At 36.2% G+C, this 25,178-nt stretch overlaps 1 protein-coding gene across 4 annotated transcripts in view; it reads right to left on the minus strand.

The window, feature by feature from the left end:
• Nucleotides 1-25,178, minus strand: part of b3galt1b (beta-1,3-galactosyltransferase 1b) — a 173,770-nt gene that overhangs the window by 81,152 nt on the left and 67,440 nt on the right. For 2 of the 4 annotated variants that reach the window (XM_039683672.2, XM_039683668.2), the window contains exon 2: nt 5,236-5,290. The exons of 1 other annotated variant lie outside the window; for it this stretch is intronic. The gene's annotated coding sequence lies outside the window, so the exon portion shown is untranslated. Of the gene's footprint in view, nt 1-5,205; nt 5,291-25,178 lie in introns of all 4 variants that reach the window. One more of the 4 variants, XM_039683670.2, reaches the window with a different exon arrangement.

Genomic DNA, 25,178 nt, shown 5'->3' on the forward strand with positions numbered 1-25,178 from the left:
CGTGGATATATATGTATACACACATTTGATTGCATTTTATTTTGTGATTTTATTGCAACAGTGTAAGGACCCCGAGAGCACACGTCTAGGAGCCAATCACAATTTTTTAGTGATGCTGAGATGGAAGCCACTTCAATTGAATGGTCTATGATTCATCATACATTTTTAGAGTGGCAGCCACAATGCCTTGTAAAAGTCTGAAATCATAAATCCTTAAAAATAATCTAAACGGTCTCTCTAAAACTTCTGCCATTGTCCAGTACCACTGCCACACAGTGCAGAACAAATACAACTCAGCAAGCAGCATTGGGATTTGAACAAAACAGGAATTTCATGTGATTCTGTGTAAATGGATCGCTGCATCAAACATTAAACTTTGCTGTTGTCATGACACCCAGTGTGTTCTGTTTTCTGTCAGTTCTGCAGGAGAATCAATATTTTTTTGTAATTATGATTCTTGCATATACACTTTTTTTTGTATATGTGGTGAATTAACCCTTAACTCAGAAATGTTATTTTTAAATAAACTATAAAAAAAATCTCTTTATATATCCGAAAAATATAAAAACTAGATGAAAAACTTAAATTAAAATAGTCAGCAAATTAGAAATGTTAACTGAAAAAAGAAAATTAACAAAAAATTAAAACTTAAACTAAAATTAAAATGAAAACTGAAAAATAAACCTTATTCGCAGACAACATTAACAAATATTATTAATCGTTTATTAATAATATTTGTTAATATTGTGTGTGAATTATGTTCTATTTTTCACAAAAATATTATTAATAAACTATTATAATATTTGTTAATATTGTGTGTGAATTAGGTTATATATAGTTTATTAATAATACAAAAATGACCCTGATGTGGAGAAACAAAAAGTTTTAATAATAATTATAAAATATAATTACAAACATGGCACCAATATGGGGTTCAGATTTGCTATTTGTTGAAAAAATCTGAAACTAACACATAAAAATGAAAATGTACAACAGGCCAGATAATCATTTAGCCGATTCCCATACAAATCGTGACAGGAAGCTTGCGGAAATATAATAATAGCGGAATATAACAAGCAGTGTCATTACCCTCCTATTTATGTTTTTTTTTGTCTATGTATGCGATGAGAGCCAAGTTTGTTTTTCTTTGATCAGAGCAGCTCTGATGATTACTCTTACTGTAGTACAAATCAGCCTCTTGAGACCATGATAGGACGGCCATCACTGTGTATGTACCAAGTAAAGTTTCTAAAAAGAAGATTATTATTACTGTGCTAGAAAAACGTCTGCGTTCTTCTTTACTTTTATACACGCATGAAAGGATATGAGCATTTCAAGTCCTTTGATATGTTGTAAAATGCCTTGATTCCAGAAAATGGCCCTCTTTCCTCATTTAAAGAGATCAATTTTTTCAAAACTGTTAGTCCTGAAGGCCATCTAAGCAACCTCTAGTCTAGAGTGCAAAAAACCTTCAGGAATGGAGCAGCAAGCCAGGAAATGAGACTTTCCTTTAACATATCAAACGTCACAATCCAGCAGAGAGACGGAGCCACCGGTGACACAGAGCAGAGACACTGAACACGATCAATACGAGAAAATCTCTATCTCCACAGCACAGACACAAAGAAGAAACCTCTAAGCTCAGTTAAAGGTGAGGGGTATAAATTATACACCAGTAGTGGAAACACAAATGCAATCTGTTATATGAGTGGACATGTTCAGAATAGCACACCTATACACTCTTAAAAGAAAAGATTCTATATAGAACCTTAAAATGTTCTATTAGCGCTACATATTTGGAACCCCTAAAATGTTCTATACAGAACCCTTCTTTGAAGGTTCAATAATAAGAACCCTTTAGGGTTCCTTGGAACAAGGAAAAAGATTCTATATGGAACCTTTTGGGTTCATTCAATATCATTTGTTTTGTCCTTTCCAGATTAAATATTTTATATTATTGACAAACATCGAAACCCTAAAATGTATGTGAGTGCATGTGAATGATCACAAAATTCAAGATATGGCGGTTAGAATGAAGATCACATGAAGAGTGCCATTTCAGTTTTTCTCCTCCAAAAATCAGCATGATTAAAATGTGATATTAAGTCACTACAACAGTTTAATAAACAATAATTTAATCACAACTACAAAATGTGGCAGAATAATGTAACATGAATGAATAACAGCCTATAAAGAACTTTTGTGCCAAAAGGGTTCTTTCTTGTCATTATAGAACCTTTTTTTAGCATAAAAGGTTCTTCGGAGTTGAGTAAAGAACACTATGCTTCATATATAGAACCCTTTTTCTCAACTCCAAAAACGTACCTATACATACAAATCACTGCAGTTTCCATCTGAAATGAACACTAGTGGCAGTAAAAACACAAATACTTGCATGTCTCTTCACACAAATTATGATTACAGTGGCAGATTATCGATTGATGAAGATTTATTTCAACACAGTACGCGGCTCAAACACTTTAAGTGCATGATTTATAAGCAGATACATTTTGATGTTTGCATCACATAACCAGCATGTGTGTGCTGACGTTTCATTCATCTGTTTCAAGTAAAAAGCTTTCGGACATTTCACTTTGAAAGCTTAGCAAAACATGCAGGAAGCAACGTAATATCATTTTGAAGAAATGCCGCCAAAGGCATGTATTTCCAATGAGCCTAGGTTGTAATATTAATAGAATACAAATACCTGTTACAAATCCCAAAATGTGAAGTATGCAACAGAACCCGATGCATGCAAAATTGCATCCCTAAATCTTGACTGACTAAACTTGCAATAGCTTACTACACACTTAAAGGGACACTCCACCCATTTGCATTAAGATTTACATGGTTAGAAACCCAGTTTTACAATTGAATGGTCGTGCAACACTCTTTCATTTTCCCCTGAAAACAGAAAATTTGGTAAAACAGGAGAAATATGTTCAGAAATGACTCTAGCGGAGGCTGTAATTTATGAAGAGATTTAAACAAAGCACTACAATAGTCGACTTGTGATGTTACAGGGGCATGCACAAGCATTGCAGACTGAAAGAACAGAACACAGACGAGTTATATTCCTAATATGAAAAAAATGCAGAACGGGTAACACTGCTAATATGAACTAATATTGAGTTCTGTCAAGACTGACACCCAAACTTTTAACCATTTCAGTGCACATTTACGACAACATACTCAAAACGTATAGATACGTTTGGCATTATGTACAATGGTCCGTCATTCACATTCAAATTCACCAATTGCCGAAAAGCCAAAAGGTTTTTAATGAGCACAACTAGAAGCCCAATAGTTCCACCAAACTCCCAGCTGACAGATTGTGCCTCCAAACCACAGAGTCCTCTTTGTGCTGGTCTATTTGTAGACAAAGGAAAATCAAATGGTGAAATGAGAGCACTCCCCCTGTGAGGCGCTTAAAGTGTGGCTGACGGTTTAATGAATGCTAATTGCTCCTTAGTGGAAGCACAGGATAAAAATGTGTCCACACACACACACACCGAACACAGCCGAATCACATATGCCCTGAACTATATGATCTCTCACAGCCACATATCAAATCTTTTCTTACCCTCTCATTAGAATAAAATACATGAACCTCCAATTTAGCCGATAGTCTGTGGTAATTTCATATACAACTAGATTAATGGGCCAACAGTGATTTTATTGCTTAAGGTTGGCAATTGGCAGTATTGTGGATTGTAGTGGGCTTTCAACATTATTGGTACATCACTCAACTTGCCTCAGCTTTTGAAAATGACATGTACAATATATGTGTATATATATATATACAACCGGTAAATCACATGCTTTAATGTCTCCACTGAATACAATACACTTGCCTACTATATAGCAAATCTCAATTTTTTTACCTTGTCACAAAATGTAACTACATTATCACTCAGCTGTCTATATGAAGTTGTATATATAAGTATGCACACATACAGTTTTTTTTGTATAGGGCGATAAATACTTTATACATTCTGGCATATCTCAGCTGCTTGATTGCTTGTAACATTACAAAATGTAAACAATATTTTCGCCCTGCTTTAATTTGCTTAATGCATAATGAATAATAACGAAGACATTTAAATATTACACTGTACAAAATATTTTCAAGATTTGTTATCACAACATATTTTCTTTTGTCAAATCAACTTTATAATAATTTATTTAGTTGAGATAACTTATTATTTTGAGTTTCTGATGGTTAAATTAATCTTTGTATTAACTCACTTTTTCCAGTTCAATCAACTTAAAATATTTAAGGCAACCCAGGTTACTTACTTTTTTAAGTTAAACCAACAATATTTTTTACAGTGTATAAACTGCTTCAAAGCTGCTTGAATCAATGTGTATTGTAATGTGGATTATACAAATAAATTTGACTTGACTTGTCGACTAGAGAACTAGCAATGCTTTCTTGTTTGACAAGGAATCTGTTTTCTCAGCAATAAAAGTTAACATTCTTCAGGGGAAAATGTTTAAATAGAAACAACAGCAGTGCATAATGCATCAAGAACAAAATAAACATCAAACTCAGAATGCAGGTCCTATAGTCTCTCACATGACATATCACATGCTTGTCTTCACTCCTATTGGTAGTCACCGCCTCGCTGCTCATTTGCATATAGTAACTTTTGTCAATGGACACACCCACAGCTCTGTGTTGCCTGAACATATTGCAAATGAATGACTTCCGGTCGCTGTATGTGTGAACTCTCTTGAAGAATGCTAATCAGGCACTAGTCTGCAAATGCTGCTCATTTCTAAAAAAGGAAAATATAAATAATTTGCAGAGGGAGTAATTTTGGCCGGTACCCTGAGGTAATAACTTCAATTTATGGTGAAAAACTCAAAGGGTCTTTGAATTAATTCCTGCATCTCAGTGCGCTTGCTACAAAACACAAGAGAAAATGTACTAGACATCACAAGGCTACATCTGAAGGTCAAATTTCAACGTTTTTCTTCCTATAAAAACTGTGTTTAAAGGGGGCATATTTTTTTGATAGCTATACGGCATATAAACAGCATACAGAACAGCGTTGTAAACCAAAACTACTTTGGGTCCAACTATTGAAAAAGCTTTTGATATATTTGAGAGTTTAAAGTATTGAAGTCAACAAGAGTTTGTTTTCTATCATAGCACAACTTTGCACTTTGGCAGAAAACAGCAATCAACAACAATCCAACCTTTTTCAGAGGCATCCCGCCATAATGTACCTTAGATATGACCTTTTTCCAGTATACCATTGTCTCCCCTCTCTTCTCCAGCCATCTGTGGAAAGAAGACAAGAGGTTATTAGAGAGGGGCTGAGAAAGGGAAGAGAAAATATAGCTGCGAGCAGCAATTACGGGACTAGCAGCAGAAGAGATGCTTTATTTTTACCAAAGGGCAAAGAAGCAGGGGATCGCAGACTTATGATTTGCAATTGACCACCAGGGGACGCTATCCCCACCAAAACATGCATAGGTACACTCAAGGCAACAACAAACTACAAAAAATTGTTTTCGGATGAAATTTTGTACGGCCAAATCATTTACCAGAAACAGTTAGCGCTTTTTAATAATGTGTTTTGCCTGTGTCAGCATCTATTTCATGCACACAACGTGGATGAGCTAAAACAGTAATCATGTCAGCAGTGTGAACGCACTTCACTGTGACCAAACAGCAAGCTGGAGTAAAATTTGCTCGGTTGAAATATCAAGAGGCGGCTCATTGACGGAGAACTTTACTACGGCTGATTTAATCACCATTGAACACAACACTCTGAACATCCAGTTTATAAGGCTTAGTCTGAAGATCATTGCCACACATTTTGGGTAAAGATTGGGAAGAAATGAGTGTGCAAAAAAACTATTTAAGTTATGCTTTTTAAAAGGGTCTTATTTTTGTTATGAAGGTCTCCTACAATAGGTTTACATACATCCAAGGTCAAACAACACATTGGACATCAACTTATTTCAGAGAGTCTGAATGGGGTGGTTGTGGCCTAATGGTTAGAAAGACGGTCTTATAACACGAAGGTCGCGGTTTGATTCTCAATACTGGCCGGGAACAACTGAGGTGCCCTTGAGTGTGTGTGTGTGTGTGTGTGTGTGTGTATGTTCATTAATATTTGTGCACTTCACTTAAAACGGTCAGTTTGAAGATTTAGTCTCTCTAAACCCCTCCTTTTCACAAACCTACTCTGCTCTGATTGGTCAGATGGCCCAGTCTCTGTTGTGATTGGTCTACCATTTAAAGCATGTGTCAGAAAATAAGCAAAAACCCCATTTTTAAACCCCAAATTTTATTTTCTATTTTTTTTTAACATAACTGCTTTTGAAGATGTAAATTCAGTCAATCTGTTGGAAGAGTTTTGTTCCTTAGTGTAAATTGGAGTTGGATGGTAATTTTATAAATACCATGTTTATTAGGGATTTGAAACAGTGTCATCAAAACGTTTGAAACCTAAGTTCTACCACTCGACCACAACTTTTCTCACTGAGAAATGCCCAGAAGTTTGTTCACCAGGTTGTTCACCAGTCAATGCGCGAGAGAGAGAAGCGCTCATCAATCTTCTCATTCCTCAATAGCGTCATTGAAAGCACCCAATTTATTTTCACTGACTGCGAGATAGGCCTATTTTAACTTTTGATTTATAAAATGTTCTGCTATAAAAGTTTGCTATGTTCTATTTAAAATGTAGGCTACTTTTTCATAATTACGTTTTACTTTCGCTAAATGTCCCTTTTCGCCACCTGGTGGTCATTTCGCGAACAACTTTGAAATACGACTGGTTTATTTTTTATTTTCTTTATTTTTATCTGATTTGCCGCGGCAGTAATTGTCATTCTGGTTGTCCACCTACTGTATTACCATATCTGAATTTCAGCTCCGGAGGCTTCCTCTGTGCTTGATAAACAGAGTAACGAACAATGGCTTGGTTTTTCCGTACCAATTGTCGCATGAGTCTTTTGGAAATGCATGAAAAGTGGAATCGCAGCACAGAAAACAGCATCTTCAAACACAAACCAAACACTTCCAGGCCTCAGCTACAGTGTTTGAGGGCGTCAATTAATGGCATTATGCAAGTTTCTTACATTGATACATAGGATTGTAACAGGAAGTGAATTGCTGACGACTTGTTTCAGTGGTTCAGAATCGAGAATCTTTTAGGAGACAGTAACTTAATTTGTTTGTGCAGACCTTTTACATTCACAAACAGCTATATTGCACGCAGAAAATGTAATATTGGAGCATAACAGGGGCGCTTTAAAATCCATTACAGAAAATGTAGAATTGTGAGCCAAGTAATCAATCAAAACATTATTACGTTACGTCTAGACCACATGATTAACCAGTTATGAGAAGAAATATAAAGTGCATTTGTGACCTGTTGATGGCGCTATAGGGTTAAAGATTTCTGAGATTGAAGTACAGGCCCACCCCTATCTCTGTACCAAATATCATGACATTCTGCCATACGGTACTATAAGCTGCCACACACCTATGGCCTCTAACAAGCAATAATCAAAAGCAAAAGAGTGAAAGGAAACAAGAAGTCAAGGAGAAAGAATGAAGACAGGGGGACGGTGATAGAGTGAGGAGGAGATGACACAAAGAGGATGGATGAGAGATGAATGGTAGCATTCCTTTATGAGTCTGTCAGGCCCTGTGACTGGAAGAATTGATTATTAGAGGCGCTTTGTTTGGAAGGTCCACAGTGGCCTGTCTGAGAGCGCGGAGTTGCATTGACGGATACGGACAGCTCTAACAGAGGTGAGGCACGTCTAATAGGGACAGGAGTGAGAGCTGTACTGGGAAAGGCATTTCATACATGCTCTCTGCCATCCTCCATATGCATTTCATAATAACTCTACATCTATCCAGCATTAAACATGACAGTCTCTGGATGTAGGAATCTATCAAGACCTGTCCAAGTCCTGTCACATGGTCTCAGTGTCAGACAGCATACCCAAGATCTACAGACAAATCATTTATAAATACCTTCTTATGAAAGAAAAAAAAAAAAAAACAGCCCTTTCTCCAATTTATTGCAGACTTGGACAAATACAAACCAGAATTACAATTTTTTTTAACATGTTTTGTGTGTGTGTGATATTTTTAGGATGCTATTTCATATAAATTACTTTTCTACTGATTTCTACTGTCAAATAAGCATCGCAGCCATAAAAGGCTGAAGCCCCGTTCACACCGCCAGCGACTTTGTCGCTGTGTGTCGCTCTGTTGTGGGCGTCCGTAGTGCTGTCGCTCTAATGTTATTGGTAGACTGCACGTCTGCCCATATCTATACAAAATACCTATACCTAAATAACTATATCATTTTAATTTGACTTGAAATAAATTACTTTTAAAGGGATAGTTCACTTTGAAATTAATTTTTGATATGTTTTAGCTTACCTCAAGGGCATCCAAGATGTAGGTGTCTTTGTTTCCACAGTATTTTCAATTTTGACATTTTTTCAGTCAAACCGTTGTTGTCTATCAGTCATACACTGGAGGCTAAGGGGGTCCACCAAAAAGCATGCACAGAGAAGTCAAAATTAAGACACGAAACGAGGCCTAAGACACGAAACGAGTGGTTTGGTTATATCGTTTTTACCTCTTGTAATCATAGCCATGACAAAATGATCTGATGGCACGGGTGCTTCGGTCTGCGCATGCGCCGGAAGTGATCGCTTGTGCGCCGATGTCACTTTTTGTTTATACAGAGATTTCTGAAGTTTTACCTTTCACTAAACATATCTAGATATATGGGAAACCGCAATGGAAGACGATTTCGGCATATCTAAAAATGTTTAGTAAAAGGTAAAACTTCCGAAATCTCAGTGTAAATATTGAGTGACATCACACACAAGCGATCACTTCCGGCGTAACATTGAACTCATTCAGTTCGGTTCAGTTGGACATTTCACAACTGATTCAGATCACTTGGATTACACGAGGTAAAAACGATATAAATACTGTTCGCTTTCTCACACAAACCGCTCGTTTCGTGTCTTAGGCCATCAATGTGTACTTACATTTACGAGTCATTAAATCATGTTTAATTTGAACTTCTCTGTGCATGCTTTTTGGTGGACAGACAGACAAGAACGGTTTGACTGAAAAATGTCAAAATTGAAAATACTGTGGAAACAAAGACACCTACATCTTGGATGCCCTTGAGGTAAGCTAAAACATACCAAAAATTAATTTCAAAGTGAACTATCCCTTTAAGGCTAAAAAGAAACCATATGCTGTTGGGAGCAGTGGTGTAGTCTACGTGATACACAGGTATACGCCCTATACCCATAGAATATGTCAAGGATTTCCGTATACCCACTTTAAAAAGTGTGAGGATTCGTAACAACATCGATCGTTTTGTGAAATAACTTTTATTCATAAATGCTGGTATATCACAATATACCACTGGTTGGGAGAGTGTTTAATATTAACACAGCAGTGTTCAGTGGATTAAATCATTTACTAGATTCACAATCGATTATCAATCAACAAATTAAACTCACTCACACGGTCATAAAGTACTAAAACGTCTTTCAAATTTCATAAATAATAATAAAAAACAAAACTGTCCCAAATAGTCAACGCAATGCATGGGAAATTGTAAAATGGACCGCAAGCCACAAAACTCAGAGGGGATCTTTAAATATACTCTTTAGTTCACTAGAATTGGATCATTAGACAGGATGCAATGCTGGAAGCAGGTCTGGAGTCAGTTTCATTAAGACGTACCTACAATGCAAAAATGCAGTGAAGTCACTGACCCGACAGAGCAGCTTTTGTTTCTCCTCATATCGTAAGTTATGCGTTTATCCTTGCCTTTTAAGCATGAAAACATGATGAAAGCACAGAGCACATCCACAGTCACCACTCCTCCAGATGATTACAGAGATGATGGAGACGAGCATCTTTATAATTGGCCTTTGGTTCAAAACAAAGTACAATACATCGGATTCGGCTGGCAAATCAAATATTCATGACCTCATTAAAGACTTTATTTAGTTGATTCTACTCGAATCCTATTAATCCTACTCATGCCACGGCGCAGCGAACAGCAACGGCAGCAAGATTTTAGTGTTAATTAATATGGTATTCATGATCCACTCTCCCATTACGTCTAATTTGCCTCATTCCGGGGTCTCACTTTTGCACGCGGCTTAATTTCAACAACACGTCTTTGGCATCCGTATGCGTTTCTCGGTTTCCGCCGATGTAAATGTCAGACTCACTGATGCGTGCTATTTCACGGGAAATTAGAGCTCTGCAAATCTTGTTGCAGAAAGGTCAGATAGAATCTTTTCTAATGAAACAGTTTTGACCTGATTAATACATCTCCGCCTGTGACGGGGGGGGGGGGGGGGGGAGACACGCACATCAGAGCGGCATAACAGCATCTGTTCTGGCTGCACCGATATCTGAGCTCATAAGACTACAACGTGCATTGATCATTTCACAATCAGCGAACAGAGGACGAGTTTTGGGGCATCTAACATCCCTGTCGTCTTCCATAAAATCCGCTGCACTCATTTGCAAACCGACTGTCTTTTGAAATGATGAATGCGTTTCATTTCTCCCAATCTTCAGGAGAGATAAACCGGACCGGATGAAAATGCGTTTTTGGAAACCGAAGCGCCACGTCCCTCCGTCTGAGCATCGTCGTCTCCATGGCGACAGCTATTAACCAAGCAAAGAATTACAAGAGTGAAATATTCATTCTTTTGGAAGCCTGGCTAAGATGGAGAGTCATTGTAGAGATATTAATTGCTCCTGACAGCTGATAACTAGTGGCATGGAACTGCAAGGTAATTAAGGAGGCAGATTAATCATATTTACCGTTCCGGCGGTATCTAAGTGACAGGCCAGAGATAGGCAGACATTCCCCGCCGAGAAGGAATCGGCTCTTAAACTGCTTACGGTCTCCTAGCTGGAATACACAATGGGCCTGAATGTCACATCAATGATGGCAGCATCACATACAGTACGCTACAGACTGAAGCTCTTGGACGTAAAACTGCAGTGCGAGCGAAGTCATTTAGTGGATTGCACTGCCATAAAAGACTAATAAAGATGCAAGATTTATTTGCAAAGTAGATTTTCACAAAAAAGCAGGCATTTATGCAAAGCTACAAATGACTGATGCACTACAGAATCCACAGTATTCAAGCAGTTACAAAACTACAGCTTGCATGAACACACAGGGCCCTATCTTACACCCGACGCAAATGACTTTGTACACTGACGTATGTATCGTTACTATCGGCTTTTTCCGTCCACAGACGCACGTCGGTAAACTAGGGAATGAATTTGCGCTCTCTGGGCGGGTTGGCGCAAAAAGGAGGCGTGTTTCGCCACAAACAATCCCTGATGCTATTTTGCAGTTCCAGAAAACAATTGCGCCACTGACCAGAAAAAAGCTCGTCTAAAGTCAGTGGCGCGTTGCACGTTGTTCATAATGCTATTTTAAGCACGCACGTTTGGCCATAATGAAGCGGGTGCATAATGCGCATACACTTTGATTCTCTCATCAACACTCACATTGCAAAGCATACATTATAACAAGGAAACATATTTACACATGAGGGAAATCATTGTGGTGTCCATGAAGATGTAAAAAATGTAGGCCTAAATCTAGCTTACACATCTACCCAAATTTTTCATAACAATAACAATCAGCCTGGCAACATGCGCACCTGCTCTTAAACGAGTAGTTCACTTTTCAAAAAAACTTTGCTGATAATTTACTCAGCCCCATGTCATCCAAGATGTCCATGTCTTTCTTTCTTCAGTCGAAAAGAAATTAAGGTTTTTGATGAAAACATTCCAGGATTTTTCTCCATATAATGGACTTCAATGGGAACCAAACGGCTCAAGGTCCAAAAGACAGTTTCAGTGCAAACTGCAAACTGTTCAAAGGGCTTTAAACGATTTCAGACGACGAATAAGGGTCTTATCAAGCGAAACGATCGCTCATTTAAAAAATAAATAACAAAGTTTAAGTTTTATAAGCTCAAATGCTCGCCTTGCTCTGTTCTGTGACGCATGTTCATGACTCTCCTGTTCGAACTCGTTCATCAAAATGAACAAATCTTTTCCTGAGTCAGTTTTGTTCATTTCGTTAATGGAATTGACCAAATTAGATGAAAAAAAGACTCGTTCATCATCATCCTGGAATGTTTTCATCAAAAACCTTAATTTCTTTTCGACTGAAGAAAGAAAGACGTGGACATCTTGGATGACATGGGGATGAGTAAATTATCAGCAAAAGATTTTTTTTTAAAAGTGAACTACTCCTTTAAAGGGTATGTTGGATGATGCTCTGATTGGTTTATTTCAACCAATAACAATTATTACACCCAAACCACACCTACCGTATGAATAATGAAGCTATTTCAAATTAAACTTTCGTCGAGAGTCATTTATCCCGCCGGTAAAATAGCAACAGCGCCCAAGACCCGCCCACAAAGTTAATAATTTATACTGTATTTCTGACTCAATTAAATTTTTACTAAAAAAAAACAAAACAAAACACTTTACTAGTGGTTCTGCATTTTTTCTTTTCTTTTTTTTTTTTTTGCTCCATGCTTCCACACATCACACAAATTAAAAGTGAAAATAAGGATTTCAATCCAAACAAAAAGCCAATGCTCTGAAAGTCAAAACATGTAGGATGGATGCTGTTTTATATTGAAACAGACAAGCCACCTGTGGTTATGATTACAATACAGTGAATTCACAGGTGAATATATATATATATATATATATTTTATGTAAGCGCAAATAAAGTAAGTGTGGCTAACAGGCCTGAATAAGAAGTAAAAGCAGCACGGTACTCAGTCATAAATATCTAAGAAACCTGTTCTGCTTTTTGTAACTCTGTAAATAATACAACAATCTTTCTGTTTACTTGACTTTGTCAAGCATTTGTTTTCAAATGGCATTTGCAAACCTTTTTAAATCTTTAATACATTTACTTGCATAATACAGTAGGCCTTAAAAGGAAATATTCTATGAATGTCGAGCATACAGTCAAAAGGCAGAAAAATCACATAAATGAGACGACGCAGAAAACAGGAGGAGGAAGGCAACGGACAGAAAGGAGTGAGTCAGAACCGTGATGAAGGCATCAGATAAACTGACAGAGAAGGACAAAAAGAACGAGAGTGACTGGAAAGAGGAAAAGGAGAGCTCATTTAGGGAAAGCATGAAGTGGGTGCTGGATGGCACACCTGCTCTGAGCTTCACAATTACTCTCAGCCTGTGACAGATGGACAGTGATACGGCTGGGAGGATGATGGGATGCCTGTCAAGAGCACAGCGAATCCACATATGGACACTGGGCCAATAATTGGGAGCCATTTCCATGTCTTTCCATGTTCCAGCCAGCGACTCGTCCACCTGTACCTGGAGATGGGCAGTATGACATAGCTCAAATTTGATGTAATATAGCTCAGTACACACTAACGCTCAAAAGACACGGATCAAAAGGGACAGTTTATAATGTTACAAAAAAAAAAAAAGAATTCTTTTTCAAATAAATGCTGTTTTTATTTTGAACTTTCTATTTATTAAAGAATCCTGGAAAATGAGTCACGGTTTCCACAGAATTTGAGCAAGTGTTTTTAACATTGGTGACAATTAGAAATGTTTCTTGAGCAGCAAATCATCATATTAGAATGATTTCTGAAGCATCATGTGACACTGAAGACTGGAGTAATAATGCTGAAACTTCAGCTTTGCATCACATGAATAAATTTGATTTTTAAAATATATATTCACATAGAAACCAGTTGAGCATGAACATAAGACTTCTTTCAAAAACATTCAAACTTTAGTTGTGCTCTCTGGAAAGTCAATGAAAAAACTATTTAATATATTACATAGTCATGCAGTAATGCCAGAGGCGCATAAATTGGGTATGCAACATATGGATTGCAAAAATATGCAATATCTGGTGTGGGCAAAATCAAAAACTGGACATTTGTGGCTTTTAGTCCATGTTGGTTAGTTTAAAGGTCATCTAAATGCTAATGCAATATCCAAAAAGTTGACTTTAAGCAAAAACACACATAAAAAATTTACATTGTTTCTCTTCTGGAAAAAAAAATTGATGACTCATCTTGCCTGACAGTCAATCCAACTTTTCTTCCAATCAAATGCTTTAGAATAAGAAAGCCTCTCCCACTAATAACGTCACCGAATCATGCTTCATCGCTGAGACTAAAACTAAAGGCTATTGATTATTAAAAACAAGTTACTTAAAGCCGTTATATGTATTATACAATTGTTTTGCTTGTAATGCACCTTATAAAGCAGTGTATGTTCGCATGAATAGTTGTTGTATAACACAATTTAATTCTTATTATACTTTAAGACAATTTTATGCATTAAAACTAGGGCTGTCAAACGATTAATCACGATTAATCGCATCCAAAATAAAAGTTTGTGTTTACATAATATGTGGGTGCACTGTATAATTATAATATATATATAAAAAATACACACACATGCATGTATATTTAAGAAAAAATATTATTTATATATGAAATATTTATCTTTATATATAATATAAATGATATATAAATCTATATACAGTATATACATGAAAATATTTCTTAAATATATACAAGCATGTGTGTGTATTTATATATATAAAATAATTATACACAGTGCACACACATATATTAAGTAAACACAAACTTTTATTTTTGGATGCGATTAATCACGATTAATCGTTTGACAGTCCTAAATTATAATGCATTTTAACGTACAATTATTTATGAAACGATTGCATGATAATGCTTTACGAAAGTAAAGGCTTTACGTAAAGTGTTACCAAAACTTCCTAAAATACATCAACCCAGGAAATAAAACTGCACTCGTCAGGATATTTCATCCAGCTGAGTAACTGTTCCTGGCAGGTAATGCTGGGACAGATCCAGCTTCATCATGTCCTATTTCTACAAACGTGTGTGTGTGCGTGTTGTTGTATTTAAGCTTTCCTGTCATGCATTATTAATCTGGCTTTCTCGTACGTTCAGAACCAAAGGGAAAATTGAGGAAACGGGAGCAATGTGACAAAAAAAATGTGTCTTTTCATACTCAAAGGGACTTATGGTTGCAAATACAAATAATTAAAAAGACAATTACAACATGAGCAATAACAAAACAGGTGGCCAATTATTTTTTGTCCGGCATTGTACAGAAACTTCTATTTTCATTTGAATATAATTTGGGTACTGGATAATTGGGAACCGTTGCAGAGAAAACTTAAGTTACAATAATGAGGATGTACTTCCCCAATTTATTATGTGAGACATCTGAGCACTTCAATAAAGCCTAATCATTATTATCTTTATAAATCATAGCTGAGCAGATCTTTCATTCAATAGATCTATAATCAAGCCATTACTGAAGCTTGTCTAGGAAGTCAGTGTAATTTATTGCTAAACTAACTATACTAAATGATGCAGATGCTTCATTGCCACACAGCAGTATCTTATCTTTTTTTAATGAGGATAGACAAAAATACATTATTTATCTATTATAAAACTGGAACAAACAAACAAAATAAATCCCTCTATTGTGTTTACTCAACACACAACCCAAATTTGGGTCAAATATGGATAAACCCAGATGTTGGGTTAAAATGAAATTAAAAAATGTACAGTTGAAAGTGAAAGCTGAAGTTGGGTTCAATTTTTTAAATTACATTTTTAACCCATCAATTAGGTTTGTCCATATTTTACCCAATTTCGGGTTAAAAGGGATAGTTCACTTTGAAATTACTTTTTGATATGTTTTAGCTTACCTCGAGGGCGTCCAAGATGTAGGTGTCTTTGTTTCCACAGTAGTTTCAATTTTGATATTTTTAAGTCAAACTGTTCTTGTCTGTCAGTCATAGAATGGAGGTCTATGGTCACCACCTCAAAGAGCATGCGCAGAGAAGTCCAAATTAAACATGATTTAATGACTCGTAACTTACGAGTAACTTTCTCACACAAACCGCTCGTTTCGTGTCTTAGGCCATCAATGTGTACTTAAATTTATGAGTCATTAAATTATGTTTAATTTGGACTTCTCTGTGCATGCTCTTTGAGGTGGTGACCATAGACCCCCATTATATGACTGACAGACAAGAACGGTTTGACCTAAAAATATCAAAATTGAAACTATTACAAAGACACCATCATCTTGGATGCCCTTGAGGTTAGCTAAAACATACCAAAAATTAATTTCAAAGTGAACTATCCCTTTAAAACAACCAAAGTCCTTACAGGCAAGTCATGCCACTCGGCCGCCATCTTGGCAACGCCTCCGGGCAGCTATTTCGGACTTAAAAAGACCAGGCTCTATCTAAATGAATGGGCAGAGAGTCAAAACTGCACTTTCACTGGTCACCGGGACATAATAACTGCATGTATAGAAACAGCAGTGAATTATGATAAAAATCGCTGAAAAAGTTTGATGACTTTGCCCTAAAACGCCGTTTTCCCACAGGTTATACTTTTACTGCGCATGCGCAAGGGTTCTCTCGCTCTCTGTCGCGCGCGCACAGCACAGTTTGAAATGCGCGCTCTTGCTCGCTCGCTCTAGATTCCGGGAGATTTTTTTATTTTTTTTTATTAGATTTTAAATTTTGACAATAAACACACCAAAAAGAAACAGAACAAACAACAATCTATCTATCAATCCCTCCCACCCACCCCGCGGTCTCTTTATAATGGGGTAAAAAATGGACAGATAAGTCAACAGAAAAACAGTCACAGGAAATATAAAACATTTAAAAAAAAATAAAAAAATAGAGAAATGGGATAAAGTGTTAAAGTGTTCAAACTGAGTCCTGAACATTGCTTTGCGCAATATACTTGGAGACCTTATCAGCGGCTGTTGTCCAAATTTTTAGTGTTGAGATTTGAGCCAAGTTTAGATTCCGGGAGATTTTAACTAATTTGCGGGCATCAGCGAGCCTCTATCAATCTGCGGGAGACACCCGGAACTTCTGGGAGACTTGGGATGTCTGATATTTACACAACGCACACATACACTGCATATCAAATCTGCCGCCTTTTCAAACAGTAACGTATTTAACAGCCCATTCTCACGCCCAAGGCGTCACTTAACTGACGCCTTGGGAAGCATTTGGACATGCTTCAATATCTGACGCTTTAGGCGCCCTTTAGCGTCAGTTAGATGACGCCCTAGGATCGCATGTACCCTACCCCCACCCCACACCTAAACCTAACCGCGTCCTCTAACACAGGGGTTCTCAAACATTTTGGTGCCAGGGACCCCTTTCAGGGGAAAAAAAATTCCAAGGACCCCCATCATATTTATAACAGTTATTGAGCACAAAGTTAATGTGTGAGCGGCAAATGAAATATTTTTGCACAAAATGAATGGTCTCCACCCAGGGTACTATGCAGGAATTTCTAAATAGCCTACTGAGGTAACGAAAGTGATCTTGCTAGGAATCACTTAGTTAGGATCCCTCACTTAGGAATTTTTGATGTTCTTGATCTACACATGTGCATTTTAAGGTGTTTTAAGGCCCCACAATTGGATAACTATAGATTTAGTAGAAGCATGACAGTCAGTGGCATACTTTTTTTTTTTTGTCAAGATGTCACAAAACACAATCACATATTCCAATCAGGAATGGCCTTAAAAGAGAAATGTTTCAATAATTAGGCCTATTCTGCACACAAATAAAGCCCATAAGCCTATAAATACAATGATAATGGCATTATGTTTAATAGGTGCGTGCGTTGTTAATTTGAGCTACTGTAATTAGCTAAAAAAAACATACAGTATATGTTAAATATATGAATCCATAATGTTAATCTCATGGGCACAGTATGTTTCTATTGACCTGCTTTTTCCTTTGTTAAAGTTGAGCTTGATTAATACTTTGCAAACTGATTGTTTCAGTCGTTTTTTAAATTTTTTATCTAAAACAGCTGTTTAGTTTATGTTATTTAAGGCCTACATCTTATCTCGCACTTTATGACCGTTGACTGAAACGTCGCGCGGGGAACTTTGAGTTCACTCCGACTCAAACATTTTGACATTGACGAGCTATCGTTGTTAGTCTGCTGAAGCACCTCAGACGAGAAGGTCAGTATCATCGCGATGTGCATCCTTGCAACCTCAGTTGTGGGTACGGCCCTGTCACTATGCACTTTTATTTTGATAATGATCAGACTTCTAATGTCAAATCTACAGTAGCAGTGCTAGAACTGACTATTGTGCGCGCACGCGAGACGCCGGCGCGCAATTACATGGGAATTTTTCCTCAGCAGTGGAAACAGGAATACTCTTATTTATGGTCATAGATAAGACAAGAGTGCATCATCCGAAACGGTAAAGTGTCCATTTTTTATTTGTGTATAGGCTACATTATAAATGACTACAAAATGTCATGCCTTTTAAAAATACAGAAAAGAACCGGATGCGGGTTCATGCCGTCTCTCTGTCTCCTTTCTGGCGCACGTCCCGCAAAATCAACAGCAGCGAATCTACTTGACGCAAAGACATAGATTATCTATCTATAGAAAACTTTAAGTGTCTACTTTGTATTGTTTTATGTTAAATGCTTTATATAAGTTACTTAGGAATAAACAGCATGTTTTCAGATGATAAAGAAAACATGACTCGATAGCATGGAAAAAAACGTTAGGTTGTAAATTATTTCGCGGACCCCCTGGCTTTAGCTCGCGGACCACCAGGGGTCCGCGGACCCCACTTTGAGAACCACTGCTCTAACAGACGCTTTCCTTTAGCGTCGGTTAGATGACGCCGTAGGATCGCGTCATGTAAGTGACGCTAAAGGGCGCCTAAAACGTCAAATATTGAAGCATGGTCAAAGGTGACGCCTTGGGGTGAGAATGCGTTGTATTTAAATGTTACCGTTAAAAGCAGACGATTGGCTGTCCAGCGGGAGGGGCGGGACATGTGCATACAACCGCCATCTTTGGTGTTACAGGTTTTCCCAATACATTTGTATCAAGGATTGAGGAAGTGGCATGTCTCTATATAAATAGTCTCTGAAACAACCCAGCATTGTTTAGAGTGTTGGTTTATAGCAGACTATGCTAATGAGGATGGCAAAGCTTTCAATCATTCAGATTGCTGACTTTGGTATCCTGGCTAATATTTGTTATTCTACTGTATAAGAAAACTGGATGCCATCACCTAATTAATAAGGTAACAGGAAAAGGTCATGTGAAAATGTGCATTTTGCTTCCAGTGAGCTCTTAATCAACAGACAGTAAATCAGCACCGAGGTGATAAACAACTGAAGCTTTTATTGAGAAATGCGCCGGCAGAAATCAAACACACTCTTTTTTTCCTTCAGACACTTGGCAAACGCACACACACACGTTTGAGAGGAAGCCAATAGGAATATATCTTTAAAATTAGCAAGCGAGCTTGGGGTCGGGGGTAAATGGACCAATCACAACCTGATAAAGGCCTGATTTGAATGCGCTTTTCACTTCTCAGTGAACAGGGATGCTCAGTTTCTCCAAGGCTAGACTAATGCTCCTCATTAAGTGATCTAGACCACCGAATTTGTCATTACTGTGTTCATTAAAAGAAAATAAGAGAGTTTCTTTGCATGCTCTTCACACAGGCAATGTTTGCTTGAAAGCATCCACTCCTGACCATGTGCTCAGTGAAGGAATAAACGACAGCATTTAATAAGTAATAATTATTCCCTCAGTTTGGCCTGAGAAAATACTTTGCCATCTTGAATGTGCAATTAGGCAGATGCCCGGAAGATACGTACATTCTGGACACCTAAACCAATCAGAATGACACCAAATTAACAGGAGAGCGGAGACTAGTTATGTTCACAGCTGGGACGGGACACTGAGCTCAAGAAGACTCTCTTGTCCTTTTGCTCTTTTTCTCGGACTATATTTTATCCCGCTCTTTTTCTTCCTCTATAAACAGCAGTGGACCGTGCAGGAACCAGGACAGCTTGTCACTGCGGCTCTGTGATATAGCGAATATTCAGGCGGTTCTTCAACTATACGGGCACTTTTATGCTTGATATGAGACCTGCGATGTGTGAAGAAAACAATTCAGATGAATATCACTTTTGACTAGAGTATTAGAAAGAATATTATTACCGGTAATAATATTTATTCATTTGTTCAGATTCAATCAAGCTGTACTTTTGTGTAAAAAGCACGAACATATTATGTAATTGTCTGCATTTAGGATACATAAAATGCTATTTATCATTTTTTATAAATATTTAGAAATGGTAATTCAGATAAAATTGTACACACACACACACACACACATAGTGTATATATATATATATATATATATATATATATATATATATATATGGTAACACTTTACAATAAGGTTCATTAGTTAACTACATTAGTTAATATGAACTAATAATGAACTGCACATATACAGCATTTGTTAATCTTTGTTAATGTTATTTTCAACATTTACTAATACTTGATTAAAATCTTGTTAACATTAGTTAATGCACCGTGAACTAACATGAACAAACAATGAACAGCTGTATTTTCATGAACTAACATTAACAAAGATGAACAAATGCAGTAACAAATGTATTGCTCATGGTTAGTGCATGTTAGTAAATACATTAACTAATGTTAACTAATGAACCTTATTGTAAAGTGTTACCATATATATATATACACTGTATAAATTCTCTCAAATTATTTTTGTATTGACTGTTTAAATTATGTATTTTAAATTATATATAATTTTATATATATGTTAAATATAATATAACATTGTATATATATATATATATATATATATATATATATATATATATACTGTATATATACACACAGTACACATATATAAATACTGTATATACACAAAATTGTGTATAATATATATATATATATATATATATATATACATATATATATTATATATTTAATATTTTTATTATATAATTGTGTATATACAACTATTAATGTATATATATATATATATATATATATATATATATATATATATATATATATATACTGTATAAATTCTCTCTAATTATTTTTGTATTGACCGTTTTTTTATGTATTTTAAATTTTAAATTATGTATATTAAATTTTATTTATATATATATATATATATATATATATATATATATATATACACATTACACATATAAATATTGTATATACACAAAATTGTATATATATATATATATATATATATTATATAATTGTGTATATACAATTATTAATGTATATATATATATATATATATATATATATATATATGTGTGTGTGTGTGTGTGTGTATGTGCATCTATATATATATATATATATATATATATATATATATATATATATATATATATATATATATAAGATATTTATTTATTTATTGGTCAACCAGCTGCACTAAACCAGCACAAACTAGCCTGGACCGCATGTGGAATCTTGCTGTTGTAAGCGGATCTATTGAACAGGAGAGACAGATTTCATCAGCATTTCTTATGACATCGGGGTGATGGATAACAGCAGGGAATGTTTGCGGCTCCTCACCAGAACCTCAGCAAAGTTCTCACACTATTTACTCTCTGCACTCTCTCTCTCTCTCTCTCTCTCTCTCTCTCTCTCTCTCTCTCTCTCTCTCTCTCCAAACAGACACCCTAATGGATGTGTGGCATACACTGAAACATTGTTGACAGCTTCAGTATGCAATTAAGTGCTCAAAAACCAATTACATTCCTCAACAGCCCTCTTATGTACATTAACTTTGGGTTTTGACTGACACTGAGGAAGTTAACTTGTTGGCAGTGCAAAACCTCAGAGGCCAGCAGAAAGGACGACAGTAAATACATCAGCGTAACAAGGAAAGCGAGGAAGCCAGGTGGAGACGGGGATCTAAGTGCAGGAATTTAGCAAAAATAAAAATCAGTCCACATAATCAATGTTTCATACAAGATTCAAGGAAGAATCACCGGTGCAACGCAGATGTCTTCTTAGTAATAAATGTACAGTATTTAAGGTGCATAACAATGACTAACGTTTCGATGTAAAGTTACATCTTCATCAGAGTCCTGATTAGTATGATCTTCTTTCAATTTAGTACTTTTAACAATGAGTTCATTCAACAACAAACAATGCAAGATACATGTTTCAAATCACTCTTGCTGCTGAAATAATTACAGTAATACAGGCAACAGTAGCCACATCCATTTCTGCAAGAACAGAACAGAGTTTGCAGGCAATAAAGCAAATGTTTTCACTGTGCAGTATGACTGAATCTATACTGTAGTTGATGTTTACAGATGACGCGTGTGTTACAGTAATGTGTCAGTCTCTACCGTGGCAATCTGTTAACAGTATCACATGACACTCTAATGTAAACATGCTGTGATACATCTCTGATCAATCTGAAGTTATATTCATGGACTGTTTCTTCTCCCTTGTCCTGCTATATGTTCACAAATTTCAAATCTCTCTCTTAAACGTTTAAAGCCCTTTGAAGCTGCACTGAATCACTCATTTGGACCTTGAACCATTTGGTTCCCAATGAAGTCCATTGTATGGAGAAAAATCCTGGAATGTTTCCATCAAAAAATATAAACCAAGCAGCGTTATGTTTACCTCATGTAAATAAGAAACTGTATTAACTTAATATCCTATGATATCCATCATTTTGAGACAAAAACCCCAAACATTTTAACTACAATATTGCACATCTATCTTGCAATTTTAAGCAGTAGATTAAATAATCAAATAATAAGTAGGATTTTATTTTCATTTTATTAAAGTAAATATAAATGTATGCTTATTAATCCAAGCATTCGGCATTTTATTTACAGCAGACAATCATGCGACTGACCATGTGAGCAAAACTTCACCAGGAATAAATTGCCATCTAAGTGCATGGATTTTAGCACTGAGGCGCCATGCAAATTTCTTTATACAGACATCCACATGAGAATCAATTACTGTCCGAATAGGGCTTAACACAGCAAACACTGGGGCTTATATACACTGGGATAGCTAGATTAAAAACATATAGGTGAAAACAATCAGGGAGTAATGAGGGGAACCAAAAGAACTACAAACAAGGACTACAAAACAGAAACAGGAAACTACATCAAACTAAAAATAAAAGTCCAAACAAGAAACACGTAATATTTGACATTCCGATGTGTCACGGATACTAAAACAGTGGCCACGAATTAGGGTCATTATCATTAACTAAAAATAAGAAACATTTTTATTCCTTGCAATTGAAAATAAACTGAAATAAAATACAAAAAACTTAAACTTGCCAAGGCTAGATTTCTCAAGTCCTACAATCATATAAATATAATAAATAAAAACAATAAAGTTTAAAATATTAACACTGCCACGGATGCAAGCTGTTTGCTAAACGATCTTATTTACACTTCCATTTAACGTAAAGTAAACTTCGTATTGCGAAGCTTATCCCCGCTGTAGTAATGTTGTCAAGCTAAATGTCTAAAGCTAAATCTACACTAAACGCATTGGGACGCAAATAAACAACATCACTCCAGCCACTATCAAACAACCCCATCTAGAATGCCTGCTGTAGACACCTTCATTAATCTTAATGGGAGCCTTGTAGTTTTGTCATGTCGCACCTCTTGTTTTAAGAGTCAGATGGGTGTTAAACACGCTCACTAGTCTTCATTCGGGGACCTTGTAATTTACTAATTGAGTACTGATGTAACAGACCTACAACTTAAACAAAGAGCAGACAGAAAAGCGAGACTGTGAGAATGGTAAGGCCTCTCCATACATTTTCACAAAACTCCAATCACGTACTAATACATACAAATGACTGCAGATTTCAGCTGAAATGAACACGAGTGGAAACAATTTTGATTCCCTTTCACACACAATTAGGATTACATGGGAATATAATTGATTAATAAATATGTTTTTCTTGCACAATGCTATGTTATGGCCCCAAAACACTTTGTATATTTTGACATTTGTATCACATTTGTATATCCATATGTGTGTTTTTTTTGCTCTCGCAAACTTGCTCAGCATCTCACCCTGTACAGTATTGCACTTGCTCAGGTACGAGTCCTGTGAAACAAGAGTCACAATAAAAGAGCTCAAAGATTTAGAAACAATGTTTGCTTTTGTTAACACTATCAGTTCCATATTGTAAGACACGTCTGGGAATCAGAAGAAAAGCTGTCATTTATTCTTGAGAGTCATGCTATTTTTAAAGGTGCATTGCACAAGTCTCTGAGTTTTTGCAGAACTACGCCCCCTCTGGCGACAAGCGAAACTGCAACCAGAGGTGTGCACGCTCACGGACCGCACGCACAAGCTGTTCATAACCGAAGGAGCATTTCAGTAAATTACACACTTATGTGTGTGTGAAGGGAAAACGGGGGTAGTAGAAAACTTTGTTTTTTGCTTTCATCTATCTCCATGTTGAACTGTTTTATGTGCTTACTGTATCCACTTATGATTGTATTTTTATGGAAACACGTTCATGAACAATATACGTTATTACTTTGTATAGGACCCGTTTGAGCCCTAGAGCCGACCGGAGATCTCTCCATTTGTTGAAAGCTTCCCGATGTTGACTCTCGTCTTATTCCGACGCCTGACACTAGACAGAAGTTTTATTTTCTTTGTCTTGCGTGGAGTTTGCGTTGGGGTTTGGAATGAACTACAAGCCAGTCTCTTTGAATTCATCTTCTACTTTTGTGGAAAGTTGACTAAAGTTGTGTCGCTCGAGTTGTCTTCGCTGATATGGAGAATGGCGGCGAATACACAAACCGTGCATGACGTCACGCTAGGGCTGGGCGATATGGCCAAAAAATCATATCTCGATATTTTTTGGTCAAATGGCGATATACGATATATATCTCGGTACTTTCTACGTTTTCTATTTAGATAAAGAAAATCTTTATATTAAAAAAAAAAAAATATATATATATATATATATATATATATATACAGTATATTCACATTCGGCCCAATGATATCCTACAAACAATGTTGATATTGAAGGATATGGAAACAAATATAATATAGGCTATGCAATATATTATGTGCAAAAAGCTTTTGTTTTTATATTGACTAAAAGCTAAACTAAAAATGAAAATAAAAACAAAAACAAAAGCACAAACTAATTATATTAGCCT

This window comes from Pimephales promelas, chromosome 7 (genome assembly GCF_988280905.1).
Source record: "Pimephales promelas chromosome 7, fPimPro1.hap1.1, whole genome shotgun sequence".
NCBI lineage: Eukaryota > Metazoa > Chordata > Actinopteri > Cypriniformes > Leuciscidae > Pimephales > Pimephales promelas.